The sequence below is a fragment of the Mus caroli genome, unplaced genomic scaffold (genome assembly GCF_978045245.1).
Source record: "Mus caroli unplaced genomic scaffold, Mus_caroli_1 scaffold_17, whole genome shotgun sequence".
NCBI lineage: Eukaryota > Metazoa > Chordata > Mammalia > Rodentia > Muridae > Mus > Mus caroli.
The window spans coordinates 54,672,547-54,691,192 of record NW_028227272.1 but is presented as its reverse complement, the minus strand read 5'-3'; the positions used below and the strand labels follow the sequence as shown (position 1 = coordinate 54,691,192).

Genomic DNA, 18,646 nt, shown 5'->3' with positions numbered 1-18,646 from the left:
CTTTAAAGGATTGTAGAGGGTTTCTGAGAAACAAAAATGAATGGGAAGATCTGCATATGAAGTTCCTAAGCCTCCATTTCTGGGACTTCTTGCTTTCTTGGTGATTACAGAGAGCATAGATTAATAAAAAAGGGAGGAGCCCCATTGACTATCCAATATCAAATGGTATTGTATAAGCATATATAGAAGCAACCAACCTTAAATGAACTCAAACAGGTTATATTGTGTATGTGTATACGCACTTGTAGCAATAATAATTAAAGAAAAAGAAGCCATGAACTTGAAAGAGGTTCCCAAGCTATAAGGGTAAAGGAGAAAATAGATCATTGCAAAAGAAAGATCAGCCCTCCAAAAAATAGCATTCAGTGACTGCTTTCAATTCCTTCAATACTGTATATGTATTGGGAAAGATTGGGAAATTTGTATGCCATGGTAGTCTCCAAAGATTGATTTTGTTAGTATGTACTTGAAAGATCCCAGGGCATGCAAGGAAGGAATTATTTCCACGTGGACAGAGGAGATTTGGTTTGCAGCCTTCTGTCCTCTTTGCCTAAAAGCTACTTGATCAAACAAACAAACAGACAAAATAAAACAAAACCTGCCTATGTGATATCAGTAACCTTGCAAAAACAATCAGGCAATAATTTTTTTAAAAATATATAGCACATGCAAAACACCCTGTAAATATACATACCATATGACCAAAACTATATACCTGAAACATATATTAAAAGTATTTAAATATTCCTTAGTAGAGAAAATTAAGTTGTAATTTGGAGGTTGTTGCAGAAGAAATCAGCAATAGGATGATAGTGACGGTAAACCTAACGGTCGTTAAGGGACAATGACTTCTTTTTGCCCAAAATAATACTAAGAATATGTTCACATAATGACTGAGTAGTGAAGGTGTTTACAACTGTAAAATCGTTTGAACCATCATTTCATTTTGTAAGTATAAAAAGTATCTCTGTCATCATTATGTTTAGAGATGAATTACTCAAATTGTTAAGAGCTAATAAGTGTGCATCCAGATCTTGAGACGGTCATCTCACCCCCATTCCAAAGGAGCATAAATTCCAGCATTCTTTAGTTTTATATGACCTAATCAACTAAAGCCTGGCAGGAATTAGAGAAATTGAATATACTGACATGTCAATATTCATAGAATACAGCTTGTTAAATCAATAATGAAACAACAATTTTGAGGGCTCTTCAGCAAGTTATCTAATAGAATACATACATACATACATACATACATACATACATACATACATACTCCAGAGGCCAAAGTTGGGAAGAGCAAAGAAAGATTATAAATAGCTGACAGGTAAAACAGAAGCCACGCATGTCTGTGGGAGAGGCAGAGATGGTTTCACAGCTGTCTTTAGAGAAACCACTGGAGGTGGAGTGGGGAGTCATGGTGTCCTCTCTATGACAAAAGAAGAGGAAATAAATAGAAATTATAAATAAAGGAATTTAAGGTAGATGGAAAGATTTCACTGGCAGCAAAGGCTTTACTAACCCTGGAAAGGATTCCTGGGGAGGTTTTCAAATTCCCTATCTGGATGTATTTACAAGAAGAAAGATAGCCATCAGCCTTGGGTGGCTGAAGCAGAGACCTGCAGGAATTTGCTCCAAGCTGGGTCCATTTTTGTCAAACACAGTGAAGGCTGGAGACTGGAGTGGCATTGCCCCTGAGAGCAACCTCACCCAGAGTAATCATTTCCTTGGAACATCAACTGGCATCTGCTCATTGGTTATAAGTGGAATGTACAATTATAATACGTTCTGGTTTTTATTTTCTTTTTTAGTCTGGTTTCCAGTGGAAAGAAAGAAGGCTTATGAAATCTCTCTGGCAGGCTGAACACTGCTTAATATATTTTCATTTTCCTTCTGCAGGCTGGTTACAACCAAGTCCCTTAGAAAATAGAAGAGACCCAAAGTAGCGGTACATAAACCCTTCCACTGGGGAGTGGGAAGTTCTCTGTCCTCTCCTCCAGAGGGAAACTTCTATTCCTCCCCATCAGCCTTTCCTTTCTTACCACCACAAAAGACTACACAAAGCTTTGTGCAGGCTGAGAATTTCACTAGCTTCAGTTCCAGCCTACAAACAGCACAGCACCGGCTTTAGCACTTTGTAGCCAATCCTCTAATTGATTCTGTTTCTCTGTTTACACAGCTGCACACCTGTTTGCCTGAAGTCTTCACTACAACAATCGTCTGGTTTTTATTGTGAGCTCCTGGGGCAAGGTGTACAGTCTGTTACATTTACTTTACATGACACTATGTACACATGTGCAGGTGTGACTGTGTTTGGGAAAAAAAAGTTCCTGGTATGAGTGGATGCTCAAAAAAAAAATATTATTGTGCAATTCATCAAAGTTGTAAAGAATGAACTCTGGGTGAGGAAGAGTCTAATCCCGTGGCTCTCCTATGTGTGGTACAACAAAGCCATAATCACTGTCAGGGATCAAAGAGCAATGAACAGTGTAAGCAGGGTCCAGCCAACCACTGGGAAGGCTAATAAATCAGGTTAGAAATTGAAAATCATAAAACAAACAGGGTAGCATTTATTTAACAGTTTGCCCCAAGTGTGTCTTTCCCATCTTTGTGTGTAGGTGCCATCTTTCTGGGATTCACAGTTCAGAGCACTGGCAGTCAATATCCACTATCACATGGGGATGTTGCATTTCATATGCCCCAATGAAGACAATACGTTCATAGCATCCTGGATGTCCTATTTCTTTGGTTATTTTTACCATAATTAGTATTTTTACCTTCCCACCAATTCCTGTTTAAAAAAAAACAAACTACCCTCCAATCTCCCCTTTTATCTATCGGTCATCCTCACTGACCCAAAAAGACAGAGAGGAGTCGATCTACACTGCCTGTTGGCTTAAAAATTCCATTTTCTCCTTAGGGATCTTCAAAGTTGTGTTTTTCCAAACAAAATGACTAATAGAAATCCATCCCTCAGGATAAGCACAAGAAATGACATTTTACATAATCTAAGAAATATTTTCTAGGCACTATCTATGAAACAAATCACAGCTTCTGTCTTTAAAATGCAGACTATCAAAGGCTAGAGAGGTGATTCTTTGATAAAAGTATGTTCTGCCCTTCATCAGGGCATCATCAGGGTCCAGCTTCCAGCACTCACTTTGGGAGTTCACAACCACCTGTAACTCCAGTGTTAGGAATAACTAACACTCACACGCATAACCCATACATAGTAGACACACATGGATAGATACATACGCATGCATACACATATTTATGCACGTACACATATCTGTAATTGTATAAACACAGACACACACCTGTGTTTGGACACATGTGCACACACATGCATAGATATTTATATATCCATATTCATAATTAAAATATTAAAAAAGTAAATCTTAAAAGGTATGTATATGCTTTAAGATCTTAAAAATATTTTAAATGATCTTAAATGTAAGAATGCTGCAATATTGTAGGAGTGTAATGAACATTGAATCATACATATTTAAAGTATACTTATTGGACACAAGACATCCTAATAGTAGCTCTTATTAGTATTGTTTAGTACAATTTTATTTATTACTAATTTTTAGGAAAAATTAGATTATTGTCAATTTGGTTTAATTGTTGAGGGGAAGAAAGAATTATCACATTCAAAAAGGAAGAAAACAAAAAATCTATTGTCAAGAATACCGAAGTCAGGATGACCACACAAACTTGGACCTCAACCATGCTTTGATGTCTGGAGTCTGGTTCTCATCCTGTTCGTCCTAGGATGTTTCAAAGTCTTGATCACGTCCCAAGATCACAGAAAATAGTTTTCTCTCCTTCATGCTTCTTCCAACCCTGGTCTTATTCATGGTTATTTCACAGAACAAGTAACAAGATAAACTTGACATTTTCCACATATGTTTTGAAGGCACAAGAATTAATTAGACAGGAATATGCCAAACTTTAACTTTGAAAACAAATTGCTTAGCAGGAAAAATGTTATTGTAGGAAAAATATCACACTTAATGAACTGATTACCAGATCAATTATTGCCTTAGCTGGTCATAATGTAAGTAATGAGATGATATCAATGCAAAAGTAATGTAACACAATTATCTCAAGCAAAAAAAAATATCTACATAGTTTTTATATTTTGGTTCAGCTTAACATTTGTTCTATACTGCCAAATGTCTAGAGCAGTCAAAGAAGACTTCATATGTGGTTCTCCTTGGCTATTTACAATTGAAAACACATAATATTTGTTTTTCCATCTGTTACTGGATGGCCTCTGGCTTATCTGAATCATCATTATACTCTTACTATTATAGCCTACTTGAAGATTCATACCAATGTTTGCCTTACTGAAAAAGAAAGCTAGTACCTTCCTTATCTCCTCAGTAAAGATGAGATGCTCATGGGAAATAATATATTGCAAGGGTGATTGACAGGTGCACCTACAGTAAAAACTCTGAGAGACTATCAGACATCACCTCTTGAACTGTAGTGAGGGCCAATTTTAAATCCCAACCACATACGCTTCTCTCTTCTAACCTTCTAAAGTAAAGTCCCCATTTCTCAAGTATATCCACCTTTTGTGGAGTTGATTCCACATTCCTCTTGTCCTCGTTCCAAATTAATACAATCCAAACATTTCATATAAACCTTAGAGGTGTGGGTATTTTCAGGTTGTACCAGAGCAGTAAGTGTTGCCTGCTTTGAACCTTATAAGTGGAGTCATGAGACGATTGATTCGTTTTATAAGCAAGAGGAAATGAGTGTCCCACTAATCACACTTAAAAGAAAACCAGGGATTTGGCAGTCCAGATGCTAAGTGGTGGCTTAACATGACCTTAGAAATGTCTTTCTTTTTTTAAATTTACCAAGACTTACTTTCAGTTAAGGTTTGCTCTTGTTCCAGTAGAAAGGAATTTTTCAGAGTTTTGTCTAAGACTATGCAACCTTGAGTTTCTTTTAATTAAACTGAAAATGGGCTCTCTCTGCTTTCAAACATTATATGAAACCATGGACCAAATCAATAGTTTTCTCGATAGAAAAGAAAGACTCACTTCCAGGAACTTCAAGGTGAATAACCCATTTTTTTCTGAGACCATACATTTCTAAACAACTCAAATGTGCAGTTGAAATACTGTATCTAACTGCAGTATTGATCAATGGGCCTTTGTCATGCTCTTGACAATAACATATATCAGTAAGGTAATATTTAGTCTCCCTTAAAAAACTTCATATTTAGTGCCTTAGATGATGTTGATGGTATAAGGCTGGGGAGTTTTGTTTTACTGATTCCTTGTTCACCAAATTTTTCCTTAGTAATGTGTAAATAACAGAATCTTTCATATCCCTGCCTTAATTCATTTTTTGCATAGTTGTTAGATTAATTGAGTATAGGCACATAACATATTTAGCAAGAAACTGGCCCAAAGAGCACATTTATGTATTCTCTCTTTCTTCATAAACCATAAGAATATAATCAACCTGCTTTATGTTGGAAATTCAAAACTGGTTAGGACAGACCATATTGGTATATGTATTGAAACCTATATCTGGATATCTGAGATAATGTGATACACTCTGAAACATTATGGCACATCTATAAATAGCAACTTGAAACAGCAATTCACATATTATGTATCCATAATCGTCGGTTTTATAAAATTCAACCTCAGTACTATAGAACTTTATAATCATACCTGGTTACTGAATCCCAACCCGCAAAGTTCTTACATCCCAGAGTGAATGGTACCAAAGGAGACAGTTCTAACTCCACTCACCCAATGCAGTAAATACCCCCACTTTATTCTAGATGCTTGAATTAAGCCAGTCTCAAAAAAATAAAAATAAAAAAATAAAGTTTAAAAAGACTGTTTTCTACACTTAGAGTGATAAAAGAAAAGTCCCTTTACTAAGACGTGCTCCTTATCCAGTAAATAATCACATGTTCAATAGCAATAAAAATACTGCTGAGAGATAAACATTCTTCATTTCAAAGCAAGGAGCCTGTTGAATGGTGATACAATTTCAAAAGTATGTGATTTGACAAGGGAGCTCTCATCATGCTCCTGAAAAAATTTTACGCTGCTGTGATTTTGTTTGTGGGTTTTTCTTTTCCTCCAAATTGAAGGAATGTGCTTAACTCTAATCAGAACCATCAAAGCCTTTTAAAATGCCCATAGAGTTTTAAATTTCTGGCTTAAAAAGAAAATAAAGTGTTTAAAATCTCAAGTGCTGATTTTCTTGCCCTGTTAAGTTCTGTATTTGAGAATTGCAAGATGTGTTTATTTATAAGGGGTCTAACAAGTATTTATAAATACTTAAGTATGTGCCAGACCTAGTTCTAGTTGCAGGGAACGTTTAGTACAAAAGAGACAAGCTTCCTGCACCCAGGTAAGGAACTGGAGGTGGGTATGGTGGTCCATGTCAGGAGTCCCAGCACTTGAGACGTAGAGGAAGGAGAAATTCCAGTCATCCTCAGCTGGATGGACTTGAGGTTGGCCTGGGCTATCTGAAACTATGTCAAAGGAAAAAAAAAGAAAAAGAGAGAAAGAGGTTGGAGAAGGAAATGTAGACAGGGAGGGAACAGAAAGGAAAGTTACTGAAAGAGCAGAAAAGTTCATGATAAGGCCGGCTTTAAGAGAAGATGATGCATAATGGAGGAAGAAAGTTCTAACTGCTACTGCAGAATTAAAGAGAGAATGAAGATGCGTGAAAATGAGTACCTTATTTTAGAGCAGAGCAAGAAAAGTCTCTCTGAGGAAGTGATGCTCAAACTGGGATTTAAATGATTAAGGGCCCATCCATACAGTGGTCTCAGGGAAAGTATTCCCGGGCAAGGAATGAAAGAAGGGCTGAACTTAGCTGACAGTGTAAGCTGCAAAGAAGACCACCATAGGGTTCGCTGTATGGTCTGAAAGTGGTCAGATTTCCTAGTCAGAAGTTCATAGCTCCAAAAGACAGTAACCTAGCACAAAAGTCAGCTCCTCATTCTTCTACGAACCACCTTCAGAAGTTACGCCAAGTGTGCTGACACACTCCTGTAATGCTAACAGCTGAAAAGAGACAGGAGGATTGGGAGTTCCGTGTCATCCTCAACGACATAACATGTTCCAGACAAGTCCAGACTACATGAGATGCTGTCTCAAAATAACGATAAAGAGAATGACAAGAAGAAAACAGAGAGGGAATAAGGATGAGAAAGCTGTACTATGTTTCTTCTACTGTGCTAGATTGGTCAAAGCCACCATAAGTATTCCCAAATTCATAGGAAGGAACACAGAGAAAATAGGTGAGAGATTTTGGTCATGTGAAAGACTTCCAGAGTATAACAGTTTCTCAAGGACTAAGTTTGCCTCCACTTCACCTTTTCATTTGCCCATGATGATTTTTATTTATAATATTTTTGTATCATTTTTCATTCTGGCTGTTTCTAATGCCTTGCAATTCATTTGTAGAGAATAAGGATCTGTTTAAAATATATGTTTATAAAAACCAAGAATGGGTCTGGAGAAATGGAGTTTGGAGTTAGAAGTACTTGCTGCTCTTGCAGGAGACCAGGATTCAATTCTCAGTGCCCACATTGAGTGATCTAGAACAAATACACTGTATCTCAGTACCCACATTGAGTGATCTAGAACAAATACACTGTATCTCAGTACCCACATTGAGTGATCTAGAACAAATACACTGTATCTCAGTACCCACATTGAGTGATCTAGAACAAATACACTGTATCTCAGTAGGCACATTGAGTGATCTAGAACAAATACACTGTATCTCGGTACCCACATTGAGTGATCTAGAACAAATACACTGTATCTCAGTAGCCACATTGAGTGATCTAGAACAAATACACTGTATCTCCAATTTGGGCTATTCAACATCCTCATCTGGCTACCATGTGCACATGAACACACAATGTACATATCCATACACTCAGGCACATACACAATAAATAAATACATTTTAGTCAAAGGGGTTATCAATTAATTTATTTGAAAAGGCATCATGTTATCGTCTTCAGCTACTTTAGTACTAGACATTGTTATTACAGTCACTTCATTCTTATCTCTTTCATCCTCAAACTCTTGTCAATGAAAACTCATCTAATAAGTGCATGCTGGACCATACATTTAATCATATGATTTTTGTGTGGAGAAGAAAAAGAAGTTTGAGTATTTCTTGCTTAGTACTTTGCCTTGGTTCTAGCTCAGTCTTCCAAAATAAACTGAGATGTGATGAGTTTTAAACTGCCTGTGTAGGCAATTCGCCCACTCCCATCTCACAGTGTTTGAATCCTGAATACTTTGGTTTGTTTCACACCCAGAGACTTTAGGTCTCCTTTCAATAGTGTTATGAATGGCAAGGTAAAGATTAAAGTCAGCTTAGTTTCACTAGCTGCATTTTAAGAGCCAAATACATAATGCGTGGATACTATATTTGAAAGCATAAAATATGAAACGACTGTGTCATTACAGAAAGTATTAGAGTACTAGTCTAGAATGTGTCGCTCATTGAAAAACAGCAAACCGGATGCCCGATTCAGCACTTGATTCCTAACCAACAAAATCTGGCTTTCAGATCCTGATCTACATTCTGAAGCTGCTTCTGTTTAAATCTTTTTCCAAACAACAAATGCAGGTATCTCTTAGGCACATCTCTGTGAAACACAATAAAAACAAGTGAGGTTGTCTGTTCGTAAAAGCAGTGAAGTTCTGAAACTCAGCTTCAATGGGAAAAATCCCACATGGTTTGTGAATCGTGTAATGAGGGACAATGTGTGAGGTGTGTATCTCTGCTTGAGTTGTGTCAAAATTAGAAGAAAATCTAAACAGATAAAAGCCTATCACACCCTATCTAACAAGTAACTAAGAACAAATTCTAATTCAAGGTGTATGCAAATGAGGTGGGGAAATGCATCTTTCAAAAGTTGACTTTTCTTAAAGGAGACTATACTTTCTGAGGCATTACTTCCTCACACACTTGCTCTCTCCATAACGAATGTCCACATCCTTTCTAAACTATCTCTAATCTGTGTCACCAAGGATAGAATTAATGGCAACTGAATACATGATAATGAAAACAAGGACACATGATGGATGGTCTATTTGGACATACGTGTGTATACATGTTAGCTTTGTATCACTGTAACCAATCCCGTAAAAGAGGATGAGTTTTTCTGGCTTATGATTTCAGAGGTGCCAGGTTATTTGCTCTTGACTGTTGTGTTGAGCCTGTTGTAGTATATTATGGGTTAGGGTTAGTGGAAGTGGAGGCTTGCTCACCTTGTGATAACTAAAAAACAAAACAGAGACATCAGGGTCCCAACATTTCTTCAAAAGGACTCTCCTAATGACCTAACTACCTCCCAGTGGGCCCCACCTCTTAAATGTTCCACCAACTACCAATGACAGCACAGACTAATGAGGCATTTAACATATGGGTGTCTGGAGAGATTCCAAATCTAAGCTATAGCAATATACTATATTAAAAAATTAATGTGTACTTGTTTAAATAAAAGCAAAACACATGTTCTCCCCCTCCCATTAATATATAGGAATCTCAATTAGAACTTAAATGTGCAACTAAATCTTGTATGTATTTATACAGTTCTACTATACAATTCCTTATACAATACAGAAGAAATAGTTTGATAATAATTCTTCATCTTACTTTACACGCGATTGACTAAAAGCATCTTCATCTTTCCACTTCAGAAGCTGTTCTGGAAATCAAGTAAAGCCTGTGAAGAGACTGCACCCAGCCCCAGTGGTATTACAAGAAGAGTCAAGCAAGGACTTTGGTCCTCGATTCTACTGGCCAGCCAAGCCTAAATGTAAGTTTGAGGAGGGGAGAAAGAAGAGAGGGAGGAAGGGAGGGAGAGCACCAGCCATGCATTCATCCACTGGTGAAGCAGATACTTGTAGCTGTGCAGTACATCAACAGTTGGGCAGATCGGTACTCAGTCTCTCTTCAAGTGTGATTGTCCTGTCTTCAATACTATCTACACTGCTGAAAAAGACTTGAAACTATCACTAATGTTGAATTAAAAAACAAACTTACAGTAAAATACAGAGTTGTGTGAGCCTAGCTGATTTTAAGTCCAAGCATGTTGAAATAGACTCTTAGAATAATCATTTCCATAGGACCTGAATAGGTATCCAAGTGTCCACCAGATGCTAGCAGCTAGATTGTACAGGGGAAAACTGCTAACTTAAGCTTCTTTTCATTATTCAGCACGGGATTTTAAGTAATAAAAGATCTGGAGATTTGTAAAATAAATAATTCCAGTGCAAATGGGAAAATTAAAATAATCTTATCATCTCTCAGACATGTCTATATGTGTTTTTCTACCATTATCATATTTCTCTTAATTGGGCCCACTTTTTTCCAGCTGATATTTTATAGTTTGAAGTTATGAGCTATAATGAAGAAATTATTCATTTCAGATGAGTGAAGTGATATTTGCACTGAATTTCCCCAAAGACAGGCTAGGAAGTTTGAAACACAGCATGATAGAGCAAATGTGGTTTTATTCACATGTGATATTCAATATATCCACAGTGAAAAGTAATAATAGCATGCAGGAATCTCTTTTCTTTTTTAATTGATGTCTCAGTAGAAGCAATAAAAATGCAAAGTACATCATTAACTTTTGAACTTTGACGGAAAAAATGTTCACAACATACCATCCATTTTCTGACAAGTAGACATTATCTCATAGTACTCACACCATCCTGTGCTTATTACGGTTGCCTGGTTTTAAGTGTGACTTTTGGACACATGGCGTGAGAGTTCCTCATATATAATAGCACAATGACTTTTTACAGTGTGCTTTTATTTCATAATTGAAAGATTGATTGGTTAAGCTTCTTCAGTTTGTGTGTCTGTGTGTGTCTGTGTGTGTGTGTGTGTGTGTGTGTGTGTGTGTGTGTTTGGTGTTTTCCTGTGCTGGAGATACAGCATTGGGACGTAAAGACACACATAGTACAGCATCCAGCCACATGACCATATCCTGATTTAAATGCATCCATTCAGAGCACATGGAGGAATGCAAATACTTCAATATTACATTTTTAATGTAGTTACTGCCCACTCTTTGTACTGGGTCCCATCAAAGCCAGATGCTCCCCAAATAAAATGTTTATAATGCAAAGCTATTGAATAAAAAAAAATGTGTTTGTTTAAGCAGCAGAGTATAGGACTCAGGTTGATGGAAGGTGTGCAGAAACCAGTGAGGAGAGGCATGGTTTGCATTGCATCTGCTCTTGAGGAACTAAATCCAGAGAAACTCTGCCGTTCTTACAACTCACTACAGACTCAGCTTCTGGATTTCTTGTAACAAACTCATGCTGCCAAGGACATTGACGGGCTCACCCAGTAAAAAATTACAATAATAATGTTCAACTAAATCATAAAAAAAATGCAGAAGGTGATTATTACAGGGCAAAGGAGGGGAACTGCCTGTAAAGTTGTGGTAGAAGGATCAAAAATACATTTTATTGGACTTTTAAAAAATTAAGTTCTTTGTTTTTTAAACTAAGGTGCAAAGCAATAAAATGTAAAGGTGACTCAATAAACTATTCCATTCAATAGTCAAGAGGAAGGATTCCGCAAGTCAAGTAAAAGTTATTGTTACTCAATATGGCCAATTGAGGCAAGCCTGGCGCTTTAATTGCCAGTTTCCTGATGAAAATTGCCAATGGGAAGTCATTTTAAAGAATGCTAATTGAAAGAAGTATAAAGAACTTTTTGCATATATGTCTTTTTCTTTGTCAAAATGAATTGGGTTTATGTTTGCTTTCACACAGAACTAAAACTCAAAAGTGCTTTTTAAGCATCTTTTTCAGTTCTGCAAAGATATTTGTTTGACACAATATAGAAAATGACAAAAAAAAACCCCACACAAATACACAGAGTGTGGAAGGCATACAGTTAGGGAATGAGAAAAATAGATAGTGATCGACCCCTGTGCTTTCCAAGATTACACAAGGGAGCTGTCTAAATTATTTTTAATTAACTAGAGCTACATTTCTGATCAATGTATTACCTTCCAAAGTACAGATTACCACAGACATCTGAGTACACACATTCCGTACTTTCTTTGAGTGAGATAGTATATCTGCCAGTGAGAAAAATTAACGAAAAGTAGCTCCTTTGGACCATTAAATAGCTAACATGCCTTACACCTGGTAAGCACCAAAAAACATGGGTTGGACCTATAAATTCCCACTTTCTGTTTATCATTAGTGTGTCTCTTGGAGTCACACTATAAGTGGTGGTGTCTCACACATGAGAACTAATGAAGGACATCTGTAACCAAAAATATCCATGGAAAACTTGCAGCATTGATCCATATCTGTGTCATTAATCAAGTCCAGCGCAGAAGGACTTTCTTGTGGTTGTGCTGTTTTAGAGATAGAGTTGAGAAATTACAGTTTAATTCAAACATTGTTTGAAACTTTGAATAACATGGGGTTTTATGTTATATGACGGCAGTAAAGTCCAGTCATTGATGGCTATAATTCTAAGTATATAAGGATATAAATACCCTTATATATACTTTAGCTGAAAAACATTATACAAGTAACTGTTCATATGGAATTTACTTCTTAATGCCACTCTCCTCTTTCCTCAATCTTAAATAAAAAGATCATTTGGGGGGGGGGGGCGGGAAGCACCATTTTAAACTAGTTTGGTATGAGCAGCATTTAGCTGAAGCAGATGGCTGGAAGTCAGAGGCCCTAGATACTAACCTCCATTCCCTACCAATTCGGAATGTGGCCTTGGGCAAGTCATGAGAGCAAAATCTACGATAAAAGACATAATAATGTCTTACATGTGCTTGGCATTTTATGGTTTAACATCACACTTTCACATACAATATGTTATTCAATCTTAGCCCCAGCCTCCTGGGAGGAATATAGCAGTCATATAAAATTTTCCATTTGAAAGAATGGGGGGATTTGAGACCCAGAGAAACTAAATCTCTTCTTCATAGTCACATCAATAGCAAGTGTCAGAGCCAGAAAACAGACAGTTGTAGATGTGGTGCTGGTCTCCGTCATCCCTCTATACCATATTGCCACGCTCTGGTATCTTCCAGTGTGATACACAGAGACAGGCAGCATTTCTAATGTGGTGGTCACAAACCATATATGGTTATGGAGCACTTGAAATGTGGTTCGGCCTCATCAAAATATGCTTTTCATAGGAGACATATTCCAAATTCTTAAGGCACGATTTAAAAAAAAAAAAAAGAATGCATGCTGAAATTGCATTTGCAATATCCTGAGTTCAACGAAGTAACATGGTTTAGATAGTGATGAATATATTACTATGTATAACTCAGTATATATGTGTTTACCTGTCTCTTTGCATGATTTAACACGGCTTCCAGAAAATGACTTTGTATAGACGACTCACACCCTTCTCTGGTGTACTGCTAGGCCAGAGAATTCCCATGCTCAGTATCCACAGTATGATTTCATATTACTGGCCTTATATAGGCACCTGCCTTGATGGAGCTTAAACAAATTTCCCAAAATGCATTAGGGCGTAGTGTAGATTAATGTTAGTGATCCAGTCACACTTGTACATCTCCCATAACCAGGGGAAAGATCAGGCTTTACTGTCTGATACTTCGAAATGCTCATTCATTCTAAGGATTCATTGTATACTCACTTAAATGCATGAAAAGATTAGAAGCTAAAATTCCACAGGAAAATCACAAATTATATTTATAGCTCTGTATCACTGTTTATTTTAAAATATGTTCTCCCATAAATATCAAGAGTGAAATAGATACCTGGCTGTTATGCTAATATAGGTAATGATATAAAAAAAAAAAAACAATTATATGCCGGGCGTGGTGGCGCACGCCTTTAATCCCAGCATTCGGGAGGCAGAGGCAGGTGGATTTCTGAGTTCGAGGCCAGCCTGGTCTACAAAGTGAGTTCCAGGATAGCCAGGGCTATACAGAGAAACCCTGTCTCAAAAAAAAATAATAATTATTATATGTAAATTTGTTATCTGGTAAATTTTATCCTGTTCACCATAACCTCAAAAGTAGAATTAGAAAAAAAAATCTAACTGAAAATCCTCAAGGAAAAATTGTAGTAGCAAAATATAACCCCAAACACTAACAGCTAGCTAGCATCTATTTGTCATTTACTAGATGGAATGGGCTCAATTCCTACCCTAAAAGTTAAACTACGATTATCTCATTTAAACTTCACAGGGATTTTAAAATTAGCAACAAAAGAAAAAGAAAACAAAGCTTTTAATTACTGTTGCTTCTTGCTTCCATGCTACCTGAAATCATGATGCAACCAACCAAGACAGTATTAGAGTATCTGGAATTCGTTCAGTAATACTGACGTCAGCTCCATGTTTAGGCCAGGGACAGTTCTAAACACTGTGAGAACATTGTGCAGAAAGATTTTCCCCAAAGAGTGCACCAGTTCGTTGTTTTGTGAATGGTGTACACTTAAAAACAAGAGTTAGAAAAGGAAGAGTCACATTCTAAAGATCTTCTTTCTAGGTTAATAGAAATCTTTACAGTTCTGTTCCAGAGAGCTGTAGTTTTGTGCATGGAGGAAGAACAAAAAACAAAAACAAAAACAAAAAAAAAACAAAACAAAAAAAAAACATACTTAGAGTAAACTGTTTGGTTATCTAATTGTGGGGAGGAAGGAATAAATATTTTCTAGAACAAATGAACCAAGGAATAACACGCAAAAAAATACATTTTTTAGATTTTCAAATAGAATGTGTTACAGGTTGTCACATTCTTAATGCTTACCCAGAATAAAATAAAACAAACAAAAACTGTTAACAACAGCCAGCTCAGCTCTGTCTGGGTGAGAGAATTCAAATTCTTCTACATCTTAATTTAAATTTTGATGCAAAATTTTTCAAACTGACCATCTGTGTGTGTGTGTAAGAGAGAGAGAGAGAGAGACAGAGACAGAGACAGAGAGACAGAGAAAGAGAGGGAGAGAAAGAGAGGGAGAGAGGGAGAGGGGGAGAGGGGGAGAGGGGGAGAGGGGGAGAGGGGGAGAGGGGGAGAGGGGGAGAGGGGGAGAGGGGGAGAGGGGGAGAGGGGGAGAGGGGGAGAGGGGGAGAGGGGGAGAGAGATTGAAATTTATTGTAATTGATTCCAAAATTGATGCAAACTAGAAAGACAACTGTTCCCAGTATGGGAAGTGGATATTAAATGTGATTTTATTTTCAATCACAGATGTGCCGGTAATAATAATAATGCTTTGTAGATTCATCTTTCCTGATCACATTTCCTTTCTGGTTGAGAACAAAGCACCCTGCAGATTATTCAAGCACCATAGACAAAGAAGATACAGTATTTGGGTTTTCTAGATTCTCTTGAGGTAGCAGGGCACTTTGAGACACAATCACAAGTTTAAAGATCAAGGTTGTAGTGTGTGCATGAAGCAGAAATGGCCTTGGTCATTCTCAGAAAGCACACACAGCCCTGTGTGAGCTGTAACTCTTCAGCCATCAAACAAGTGGGCCATGAACCACTTCTAATGCAGTCTGTTCAGAATTTGTCCTTGTGTTAGCCAGGAAGATATGTGAAAGGTCATGTCGATGTAAATCATGTAAACTTTGAGCTAGACAGGGTCTGCCAAACCTAAAAGGTGAAACACAGGACTGTTAGAAGAGTCCTACATGAACTCATAGAGACCTAGCCAGTCTGATAAATCCTTTTATTGATGTAACACTAAAATTTTGCTGCCATGAAAATTCAGAAATGAGTCATCTGTTTCATTTACGTGTTATCTCACAAATACACCGATCCTCAGAGCTGAAGGGGTCTTCTTCTAAATTATTCTACCCAATACAAATATTCTACAGATCAAAACCTACATTATAGAAAAGTGATTTTCCCCCTTCAGGGAAAAAGTTAAATATCTTTAAATAAAAAAATCTAACTAATCCTTGCCCATCTGCACCTCCTGGGAAGGGTCATCCATGCGCAGAACTTTGAGTCCTGCCAGAATTTTCATTACAATTTGAATTTCCAGCTAGTCGTTGGCACTTCTGTCCAGTGAAGATAAGATGCAAATGTTGACTGTGAAAAATCACATTCACAGTGAGTGCTTATAAAATAGAAACAAAAGTGTAATAGGCCAGTGCTTCCAGACCAGCTACTCACTCATGACTCCACTTCCTCTCTTTAGTGACTCAGAGAATTGCAATGCCCTCTCTCTGCCACTTGCCCCTCACAATTTGTCTATTATCATGAGAACCTGACCACTTCCAACATTCCAAATAAATGAAGAATAACCGGACACTCAGTCTTTGGGTTGGAAAAAACAAGAAAGAAAAACAAAAACCTTCTAATTTTATGCTTTATGGAAAATATGCTTGATTACCTAATGGTCACCCCGGAAAACAAGTATAGGAGTAATACTTTACAAGCTGAGAAGGTTGTACTTAGTTACTTAGGAATATATACGTGTGTGTGTGTGTGTGTGTGTGTGTGTGTGTGTGTGCGCGTGTGTGCATTTATATATACTACAAATATACATGTATGTATGTATGTGTGTATGTATATATAAATATATAATGCTATAGCAATGATTTTTTTAAAGGACAATGAATTTCAAGGAGAGCAACGAGTGTTTGGAGGGAGAAAAGGGAAGGGGGAAATGTAATTATAATCTTAAATGGGGGGAGTCAATTGTAATCTTCTGAGTGTCTAAGAGCCTTGCTCCAAGGAGAAACACCATTCCAACTTTCTCCGATCTCCCATTCTTACTAAGACCCAGACTCATCGCCAGCTTCCAGTGTTAATGCTACCTTGCCTAGGGTTGTTACTCACTGGTTGAATGGCCTCAGGAAAGGTGTTTTACAGAGATGCTAATAATTAATTTTACTTTAATTGAATTGAATGTACTATAGAAACATTGTTGATTGGTGTCTAGTATCTAATAAAAGTAACAGATAGTAATTATAAACAGTCACTGAGCTGAGTGGGAAGGATCTATACTTGCTTGGAGAGATCTAATTTGCATAAGATAAAAGCGGGCTAAAGCATGTATTTTACTTTAATAAAAATCAAAATGGGGGGAGATTATATATATTAAGAATATATTCATCTTTCTCTACAAATTTAAACTTACTTTACATTACAGAGAATGGAGAAGTAAATATTAAATCTCCTTTCTAAGTGTACTAATATTTCTCTAAGAAATGGAAATAGATACAGTGACTTTCAAGGAAAATATTACAATGAGTGCATGCACATTATAATCAGTAATACAAGGCTGAGAGTCGATGTGCAAGAAGGTGTTCAAGGTTTAAGTCAATTGGTAATAATTATAAAATGCTCAGTACTGTGTTAACACAGCTAACATTCAGTGAGTGTCAGTTACGCTTAATAGACATGATACTGCTGTCAATAACATATTGACTACGTCTCTGCCTTTGCACAGAATCCCTAGGGGCATTCATCTGTTTTCCAAAGCTCTGTAATTTTTTGCATATGTATATTGTTTTATTTGATTCCCCTTCACTCCACCACATATATAAATCTTCACTTCAGGGAGTGATTTATAGCATTCCATAGCAATGTGTATTGAACTAAACTCATTTAGAGCTAAATGCACATGTGACTTATTTTTCAATTGGGACACAATGTGTAATTGATAACCTCACTCTGGAGGAGGAAGGTACTAAAGTGAATTGTTAGAAAAGCTGGAATATTCAATTTAGCATCGGATCTGACTCTCCTACATCTAACTCTGGGGATTACCATCATTTCCAGCCCATCTTCTTACATTTCCAGTGAGTCATTTAACTTGGCAACAAAGGTAAAACTAAAGTGGGGTACAAATATTGTCTGATGACTCTTCCAGTGTCAACATTTATACTCTTTGAAACATTGTTATCTCTGTGGGTCTCACACTTGAGAGGGCACAGGAATTACCTGAGAAGACTGTTAAAGCACAGATTTCGTGATCCCCAGACCTAAGAGGGCTAAACTTTAATATGCCCTGATCATATATGTATTTGTACCACAGTACTGAAAAATGAATACAGGCTTAGTGTCTATTATGAGTTACCTCTGTGCTTTTTATAGAATTTGCATTTTTAATAAGTAACCAGGTAAGATACCGAAGTTGCTAGCAGGGAGACACACTTTAGAAGCACTGATGATCTTCTCAGACTTTGAGTCTGTGTTGTCACCTGGCCTAAGACACTCACTCCTGTTAAGTATATTCCCTGTATGATGAATATGGTGGCAAGTGAACCCAGGCTCAGAGCAGCTGACTTTAGAAGTATTAGTACCTATAAAGGTGCCTCAAAAACACCCACAACAGGTAAGCTTTGCTGACTACCGTTTTTTTAAGGCTCATGGAGTTAAGAATGAACCGCCTGAACCTATAGCTACAGGGCACAGGAAACACTTGCCAAGGTCAGAGCCATTGAGGTCAACCAAGTGCAGCTAGTTTTATGACTCACAATTGCCATCTAGTGACACCTTTGAATTACTACATTGGTAGATGACTGGATAAAAGGATGCTATCATTTGAATGTTGATTCTTTTTTCCTTCTGTCTTTATTTCATCCATTATGTTCAAAATGGGGAGTTCTAAAAATAAACTTTAATATGCTC

At 37.1% G+C, this 18,646-nt stretch overlaps 1 protein-coding gene across 1 annotated transcript in view; it reads left to right on the top strand.

Annotated features, from left to right (window-relative positions):
• The window catches only part of Col8a1 (collagen type VIII alpha 1 chain), a 134,878-nt gene that overhangs the window by 71,167 nt on the left and 45,065 nt on the right, over positions 1 to 18,646 (top strand). The window contains exon 2 of the mRNA XM_021185178.3: positions 9,723 to 9,841. The gene's annotated coding sequence lies outside the window, so the exon portion shown is untranslated. The remainder of the gene's footprint in view (positions 1 to 9,722; positions 9,842 to 18,646) is intronic.